Genomic DNA, 9,758 nt, shown 5'->3' on the forward strand with positions numbered 1-9,758 from the left:
TAATTAGGGAGAAGCCTTCTTGAAAGGTAATTTAGAGAGTGGCATTAACAATGATGAATTGAATGTTGAATTCCTAAAGTATATGAGAGTGGATAAGATGAAATTGATAACCCCAACAACATACTCACCCATATATTCCATTGAAAGTGTTTGTATTTTGCTTTAGCCATTGATCACACTCATGCATACATGTTTATTTTCATCTTTTGCATAGTCAAATCCAATTATTTCGTTCTTAAGTCTTAGCTAATCAACGAATCACATAACTAAACTAGGCCGTGAGTCCTTTGGGAGAACGATACTTGGTCTTACCGAGTTTATTACTTGAAACGATTCGGTCACACTTGCCGATTGTTAAACAAGTTTGTGGCGCCGTATTTCGGTGTTCATAAATTTGTCATCAAGTTTTTGGCGCCGTTGCTGGGGACTCGTGGTTTAACTGGTTAATTTTTGTGATTATTGATTATCTTTGACTTTAAATTTGAATTTCTGTTTTTATTTTATTTTATTTTATTTTCTGTTTTTATATTTTTTTCTCTGAATCTTATATCTTCTCTTATATCTTTTTGTGCTAACCAAATATTCTAGGGTTTTGTTCTCTTGTGTATGCAGGAGGCAATTCGAACAAGGAGCAAGATAACTGCAAAACCTCTTCTTGAAGGTTTAGACGAGAGTAGACGGAGGAGAAGAATCCGAACATCTAGAGAACTTTTCACTCCTCCGGAAACTCTGTTGCAACCATCACCACAAGGTTCTGACCATAGCACAGAAAATATGGAGAACACTAATATCAGAAGAACTCTTGCTGATTACACCAATACAGCTGGACCTCAGCACTTTAACAGTATAGCTAGACCTAGAGTCAATGCAGCTAACATGGAGGTCAAACCAGCATTGATCCAACTAGTGAAGAGCAATCAATTTAATGGGTTATCTCATGAAAGCCCATATGAGCACCTCACTACATTTAATGAGATCTGCAACACGGTGAAAATCAATGGGGTGCCAGATGAAGCGATCAAACTTAGCTTGTTTCCTTTCTCATTAGGAGGCAATGCTAAGCTTTGGTTAAATTCTTTTCCAGAGGGAAGCTTCACAGAGTGGGAAGCAGTGGTAACCAAGTTTCTAAATAAATACTTCCCACAATCAAAGGTGAACAAAGGCAAGCAAGAGATTTCTTCATTCAGGCAGGGCATGGAAGAATCACTGGGTCATGCATGGGATAGATACAAAAGCTTGCTACGAAAAACACCCACGCATGGTTTCGATGAAGTGGAAGTAGTCCTTACCTTCCTTGGAGGTCTTGGTTCACAAACCAAGATGATGCTAGATGCCTCAGCAGGAGGAAACATTAAATGGAAGACTCCAGAGGAAGCAACAGAAATTATTGAAAATATGGCTACTAGTGATAACGAACTCCACAGTGAAAGAGGAGCTCCTACGCAACAGAAAGGAGTTCTACAATTACAGACGCATGATGCCTTGCTAGCACAAAATAAAATTCTAACTCAACAGATGGAAACTCTTACTAAAACACTTGCACAATTGCCTAAAGAGTTGAAAACTGCTGCACAAGTACAATCTCAGTTGTGTGAATTATGTGGGGGCGACCATATCAATGGTCAATGTGCCTATCCAGCAGAAGCCGTAGAGGATGTGAACTACATGACTAATCAATACCGTCAAGGGAACTACAATCAAGGGTGGAAACCACACCCAAGTATTGGTCAAGGGCAAACTGGGCAAGCCGGTCAATTTAATAAGCAGCAGCAGCAACCCACCTTATGGCAGCAGATTTCTATGCTTACTGAAAGGTCCATGAGGATGGAAGAAACTCTTAATAATTTCATACAGAAAACTGAGTCTACCCAAAAGAGCACTGAAGCTGCTATAAAGAATTTGGAGATTCAAATGGGGCAGATCACTAAGCAGGTGGAAGAGAGGCCAGGTAAAAAACTTTGGGGCTAATACTGAAGTTAACCCCAGAGAAGAATGCAAGGTGGTAGAGAGTACTAATGAAGAGATAGTTGAGTTAGAAGGAGGAGAAACAGAAGAGAAAAGAAAAATAGAGAGCAAAAATACTTTTCCTTTTCCAATAAATCAAGGGAAACAACTGGATTTCACAGAATTATTCAAGATGGTGGATAATGATGCACCTTGGGAGCAGATTCTACAACAAATTACGGTTTACACTAAATCTGATGAAGACGTCTCTACAAAGAAAAGACGTAGAGATGATGAGGCAAAGAAGTGTCAAACTGTTAAAAAAAGAGCCATTACCTCCAAAAGCGACAGATCCAGGAGGATTTTCTATCCCTTGTACCATAGGGAAGAAAAGGATTAAAAAAGCTCTTCTTGATTTAGGTTCAAGTGTTAACTTGATACCTTACTCTTTACTGGAGCAAATCGGTGATTTTAATTTGAAACCTGTAAAGGTTAACTTAGTAATGGCCGATGGATCTTCAAATGAACCATGTGGGATTGCAGAGGACATTATAGTTTGTGTTGGAAAACTCCAGTTCTTGGCAGACTTTGTGGTGATGAAGGTGGAGACAGAAAGGATACCTATCATTCTTGGAAGACCGTTTATGAAAACGGCCAAAGCTATTATTGATGTAAATGAAGGTATAGTGGTGCTCTAGGACCGAGAAGAGAAAGTTGTTGTAGATGTCTTTAAAGATGAGAGGCAAACACAGGAGGAAGAAGCTAGTTATAAAGTTGCATTTCAAGAGGCACAAATGACTAGCCATCAAGATGAAAAGCCCAAGGTTACAGGTAACCATTGTTTGTTGTTTCAGGTGCATAAAGGAGAAAAGATTGGAAGAGGAGGAAGAGTTCCTGAGGACTGGAAGAAAGGAAAACCCCAACTTGGTACACCAGTGAGAATCAAAAATAAGTTGTGGGTTGTGAAAGGCTATAAAGAGAAGGAGATGATAGAGATTGAATCTCCACATTTTAGAAGATTCAAAACAGTGCACAGGAAACAGTTGAGGAGTTGGTGGGATAACAACATCAACTATGAAGAGAGAACTTGAGCTTTATTGGGTCAAGCTAATGACGTTAAAAGAGCGCTTGCTAGGAGGCAACCCAGTGATTTATTAACTTTTAATTTTATTTTGGTTTGTAAGTTGTAATTTGTTGAACATTATTTTGTAAATATTTTGTTGGATATAGCATCTACTGAAGGATGCTAAGATTGTAACACCTACTGATGGGTGTTGGTGAGAAAATTTTGCACTTACTGATGGGTGTTGGTAAGTTTGTAACACCTACTGATGGGTGTTGGTAAGTTTGTAACACCTACTGATGGGTGTTGGTGGATTTTGGGTCAGGCTCGTGACGTTAAACAAGCGCTACCTGGGAGGCAACCCAGTTGATTGATTGTTTGTTTTGTTTGTTTCATTTTAGTTGCATAATAGGGTTTGCATAAGTAATTTAAACATTGAATTGCAGGGAACCAGTGAGGAGCATGTCTAGGAGGCACGTAGGTTAAGAAAAGAAGGAGAAGAGCACATCACGAAAGTGCCGCTGAGCGGTACTCTCGCAGAATGGGCTTTAGTTCCCCTTAGCAGGACCCGAGCCCATTAGGGTATTTTTATACCCCAAGCTGCGTTTTAGGTTTTCTTTCCAGGTTCTTCTCTGCACAAACACTCCCACATACCTTTTCCAAGGTTTTCCACATCTTTTCATTCTTCCCTCTTGAAAATTTCTCTTCCACTCACTTGCTCACTAGTGTTTTGTACGTACTTTTGTTTTAGATTAGGGTTGATGTACTCTATTGGAAACCTGGTTTGTTATGATGGTTTGCTATTGACTGTGAGTGTGTGATAAGTAATGCTTGATGATGATTATTGATTGATTGATGTTAAGATAGATGTGCACATAAAATGCTTATACAGGTGATTCACAAGCTTTGTGAACAAATGCAGGATATTATGATTGTGATTGTGAGATTAAGCAGGATGTGTATGTCAAATGTGAATGAGCTTATATGTGAGGTTTTGAGCTCCAGAGTTTTTATTGATTGAATGCTATTACTGTGAAAGCATGAATGATTTTGCCCAGGTTTTCTATGATTGAATCAATTGCTTGTTTTGCATCATATGATCAAGGCCATTTGTTGGAACCCTTTTTATTGGCCAAATCCATAAAGTTAGCCACTAAAAGAGAACACTTTTTGTTCTATCCTTTGAACCCTTAGCCTTGAACATAAATTGAAAAACCTTGTTGAAAAGCTTTACCTTGAGTTAAGTAGAAAATCTTATGTGGTATTGATAAATGTTCAAGTTTGGGGTTGTTGAGAAAGCATGAAAAAGGAAAAGCATTGAGCTAAAAGCTAAGAAATAAGAATGTGAAAAGAAAAAGAGAAAGAAAAGAAAGGCAAAGCTCAATGCAAAGGCAAGTTGGGGAAAATAAGAATAATTGTGTTGTTATGATTCTCTTAACTGAAGGATTTTGTGATCCAGAAAAAACCAATTTTCTTGTTAGCCCAGCCACGTTATAAGCCATTGAAAAGTCCTTGTGATGATGCATGCTTGTGAATGTTTTTGATTGTGGTTAAATGAAAGGCAAAGTTGATTCATGTGACATTGTGATAGTGGAGTGAATGAGTGATTACCTCTTATACACTTGTGTGTGAGTGAAACACTGTACCTAGTGAGGAATTATTCCATGAGCACATGAACATCCATGCTTAATTGATTGATCATTCATAAAAAAATAGCATTTGTTGGATATTAACTGACTTTGTGAATACCAAAGCATGTGCACATCTTGATTGAAATCTTGGTCATAAGTTTGATTGAAGTTTTTACTTATCTTGAAAAGAAGATTTTTGAATAAGTGAACCATCATCATATGAATTGGTAGAAGATTGAGTTACATCCTGTTTGCTTGAGGACAAGCAAAGTTCTAAGTTTGGGGTTGTGATAACAGTTGAAAAACTGTTATTTTCATGATTAAAATTGATACTAAAAGCAACCTTTAGCACTTAGAAACTACCTTGAAATCATGCTTTTGTTCATATTTTCAGAAATAAGAGAGCTGGACAGGTTTATGCTTGATTTCAGTGTTTTTGTGCAGGTTTTAAGGTGAATTTGGTGAAAGAAGTGAAGAAGGAGATGTAGGAACAATCGGTACCGTTATAGAGTTGCGCAGCGGAATAAAATACTCGGAAAGCGTGTTACGGTCACAAATCAAGTTATGATGGTCCGTTTTAGAAAATCAATTTTCTTAGAGAAAATTTAACAAACACTTGATGTGCATAAAACAGTAACGAGTGTAAGGAATAGAAAAGTTGACACACTGGATTTTTATCCTGGTTCGATTCAAAAGAATCTACGTCCAATTGTTAATCACTATAAAGAGTGATTAACGATTTCACTAAAATCAGTTTCAGCAAAATACAATTAAGAGTGAATAAACAAACCGAAATATAAAACCTTCCTTCGACCAACGAAATGGAAGCCAACAATCTAGACTTTCCTTCAACTCTGGAACAGTGCAGAACAGTTCTTCCTTCGACCAACGAACCGGAAGAACAATAGCGTTGCCAACTCGAAGAGAATCGCTCCGACCTTTGACCCACAAAGCGAGAGCTTCTCCTTTTCACGAGACTCGGCAGTGCAATGAACTAGCTTTTGGAACTTCCTCAGATCACACTGTATTCTCAAAAGCTCAGTAGTTTTTCTAAGAGTTCTGGAACTCATCTATATAGCCCACTGGTCTAAAGTTTGCAAAGATAAATTATAACTGCCGCAGATAATCGATTATTGTTAGTGATAATCGATTATTCGAGTCCGTTACAGGGTTTTCAAAAAGTGATAATCGATTATCCTGAGGAATAATCGATTATTCCAGAGACTTTTGGCAGTTCTCATCAGAACTGTGATAATCGATTATTTGGAGTAATAATCGATTATTCCAGAGCAACGAGGTTTTTCAGAAGGGCTCAGGATAATCGATTATAGCTTCTAATAATCGATTAAATGCGTAGGAGTTCTACAAATACGAATTTTTCTAAGTATTACATGTTTAAGGCTTTTCCTAATACATTTATAATCTACAAATTGCTTCTAAAACAACTATAACAATGTATCATCTTTCAGCATCATCAAAATTATTTATCTTCAAATTTACCAATGCTCTTCATTGGTAACAATCTCCCCCTTTTTGATGATGATCAAAAATCACTTTTTAAAAGCAACGTTGGGTTATCTGCAAAAGATACAAACTGAGAGACAACAATAGGAGTTAGTAGTAACTGCACATATTTCTCCCCCTTTTTGATCATAAGCAAAAAGAGTGATAATGCTCCCCCTTAATATGAGCTCCCCTCAATTAAACAGTGTAAGTACTAAAACAGTAGATCATTTTATTCAGGAAAACATTAAAGATTACAAGGGCACATAAAGCAAGACATGAATATGATAAAACATTCTAGGAATTCAAAACAAACAAACATGAAAGCACACTAATCAGAAAATCCTAAATCTAAAATTCAGGACTTGGTGGTCTCTCTGGAGGTTGGAGATTAAAATGATTTTCAATGTTACCAATGCGAGTATCAAGGTCATTGAACTGGTCGATCACAAATTCTTCATGATTTTGTTGCCACTCATATATTTGGTCAAAGTGAGATTGTTGAAAGAGACGCATATCCTCCAGTTGTTTAGACAGGTTTGCAAAATGCTCCTCCATAGTGAGAAGGACCAGCATCAGCAGAGGTAGCAGCTGGGATGGGATCAACCATATGGGCGTCCATATCGTCATTGACATTTTCGTGGTGATCATCATCCTTGTGAATGATCACACGGCCATGAGCAACAAAACCCATTTGGCGAAATGTTGTCTCACCAATTTCAGTGCCAATTGCTTGAATGGAGGTAGTGAGTTCGCCGTCCACACTTACACCTTTGTATTCTAAAATTCGAGAGATGAGAAGTGCATATGGAAAATGATAAGAAGAATATTTCTTGGCCTTTACCATGGTGTCGGAGATGAGGGGTGGCCAATAAATGTGGATGTGATTTAAAAGCCCATATAGTAGTAGAAGATCTTGCTCCGAGCATTGAGCATGGTTAGTGGCACGAGGACATAGGATCCATACAATTAAGTAATGAATCATCCTTTCTTCAACCTTGAATCCACCCACAAGCAATTGTCGACGATTGATTTGGTGTTCAGGATGGCGCAAAAAAGATTGAAAGGCGAGGAGACGATTGAAGTCCGGAACTCCAAGATGGACTTTGACAGCATCATCCCATAGTGTGAGTTGTGCAACATTTGTCCATATGTCATCATCCATAATTATAGGGACACCTTTTACTTTTGTTGTGATGATGCCATCACGATAACGCATATTGAAGTAGAAGACACGGATAAGATCAGGGTATATGCACCCCTTTTGCTCCACTAGATGAGTAAGTCCTTGAGCACGAAACAGATCTGGAAATTGAAAGCCATAATAACGATAAAAGTCGAGACGGATGAACTTTATCGCCATGATTCGGCGTTCTTGCCAGAAATGAACATAGTCACCATGTTGCTCCTCATCTAAAATCCAACCTTCGATGGAAGCAGGACGAACATTTCGGGAGCGAGAGGAAGAAGCACCAGCAGTCCTCCTTCGGGTTCTTCTTGAATCAGCCATGAGAGAAGTGGGCACAAAAGAAACTTTGGAAGGAAAGAAGAAAGAGGAGAGATTTGGTTCAGATGTGGGTGCAGCAGGTTTCTGGGTGCAAAGAAGTGAGTAATAATCGATTATAGGGGGCTATTTATAAGAAAAAATGGAGAAACTAGCCGTTTATGACCGTTTCCAGCCGTTAGGATTCACTGTAACGGCTATATTTTTGAAACAGATCGCGTAATAATCGATTATTCTAAGTGATAATCGATTATCTGCTCATAAGTCACTTTCCAGAAATTGTGTAATAATCGATTATGTATGAAGATAATCGATTATCTTCGCATACAAGTCCAGTTATGGGTTTGAATATGAATAATCGATTATTTGTAAGTGATAATCGATTATCTGCGAATAGGGGTTTTGGCCAAAGCTAAAAGTAATCGATTATTATAAGTTATAATCGATTATATGCGAATAGGGGTTTTTGCCAAAGCTAAAAATAATCGATTATTATCCTATGATAATCGATTAAAAGCGTTGATCGTACTAGAATTGAGAAAATTTTATAAAGTTTGAATTTAGGACATATCTAACACTCCTAACTCTCTTCTAAGCTCATAGAATCTATCTTTAGGTAGTGCTTTAGTGAAGATATCAGCCAATTGATGTAAAGTGTCAATGTATTCAATTTGGCAATCTCCCTTTTGAATGTGGTCTCTCAAGAAATGATGTCTAATTTCAATGTGCTTAGTTCTTGAGTGCATTATGGGGTTCTTAGTGAGGTTGATAGCACTAATATTATCACATTTTAGAGGAATGTGATCAAGGAAGATATCAAAATCCTCCAGTTGTTGTTTCATCCATAAAATTTGGGCACAACAATTTCCAGCAGCAATGTATTCAGCTTCAGTGGTAGACAAGGCTACACAAGCTTGTTTCTTTGAATGCCAAGACACTAAAGAACAGCCCAGAAAATGACATGTTCCACTAGTACTTTTCCTATCAATTTTACAGCCACCATAATCTGCATCAGAATAACCTATCAAACTAGGTAGAGCATCAGAAGGATACCAAAGTCCAAAAGATGGGGTGCCTTTAAGGTATTTCAAAATCCGTTTGACAGCAATTAGATGAGATTCTTTAGGATTAGCTTGGTACCTAGCACACACACACACTTTGCATAATGTCTGGTCTACTAGCAGTTAGATAAAGTAAGGATCCTATCATTCCTCTAAACATGGTTTCATTTACTCCTTCACCAGATTCATCCTTATCTAAATAGCAGGACGTTGCCATAGGTGTGTTGGCCTCTTTACAAGTATCCATACTAAACTTCTTAAGCACTTCTCTACAATATTTAGTTTGGGAGACAAAAGTTCCCCCATCTATTTGCTTTATTTGCAGTCCTAAGAAGAAGTTAAGCTCACCCATCATAGACATTTCAAATTCACCTTGCATGATTTGTGCAAATCCCTCACACAATGAATCATTTGTAGACCCAAAAATGATATCATCTACGTATACTTGAACAATCAAGATATGTTTTTCTACTTTTTTAATAAACAAGGTTGAATCAACCTTTCCTCTAGAGAAGTCATTTTCAATCAAGAAAGTACTAAGTCTTTCATACCAAGATCTAGGTGCCTGTTTTAGACCATACAAGGCCTTTTTCAACTTATAAACATGACTAGGATATTTAAAATCCTCAAAACCAGGAGGTTGACTAACGTATACCTCTTCTTTAATGAAACCATTTAAAAATGCACTTTTCACATCCATTTGATACAATTTAAACTTCATCAAGGATGCATACGCAAGTAACAATCTAATTGCTTCTAACCTGGCTACTGGGGCGTAAGTTTCATCATAGTCGATACCTTCCTCTTGGCAGTAGCCTTTTGCAACTAACCTGGCTTTGTTCTTGGTGATGTTTCCATCTTCATCAAGCTTGTTTCTAAACACCCACTTTGTTCCAATGATTTGATAATCATCTTGTCTAGGAATGAGTTCCCAAACATCATTCCTTTCAAATTGATTGAGTTCTTCTTGCATAGCAACACACCATTTATCATCTTGAAGAGCTTCCTTTATGTTCTTAGGTTCTACCTGAGACACAAAAGCTACTGTTAAG

This window comes from Vigna umbellata, chromosome 7 (genome assembly GCF_029865625.1).
Source record: "Vigna umbellata cultivar VRB3 chromosome 7, Vumbellata_1.0, whole genome shotgun sequence".
Lineage (NCBI taxonomy): Eukaryota > Viridiplantae > Streptophyta > Magnoliopsida > Fabales > Fabaceae > Vigna > Vigna umbellata.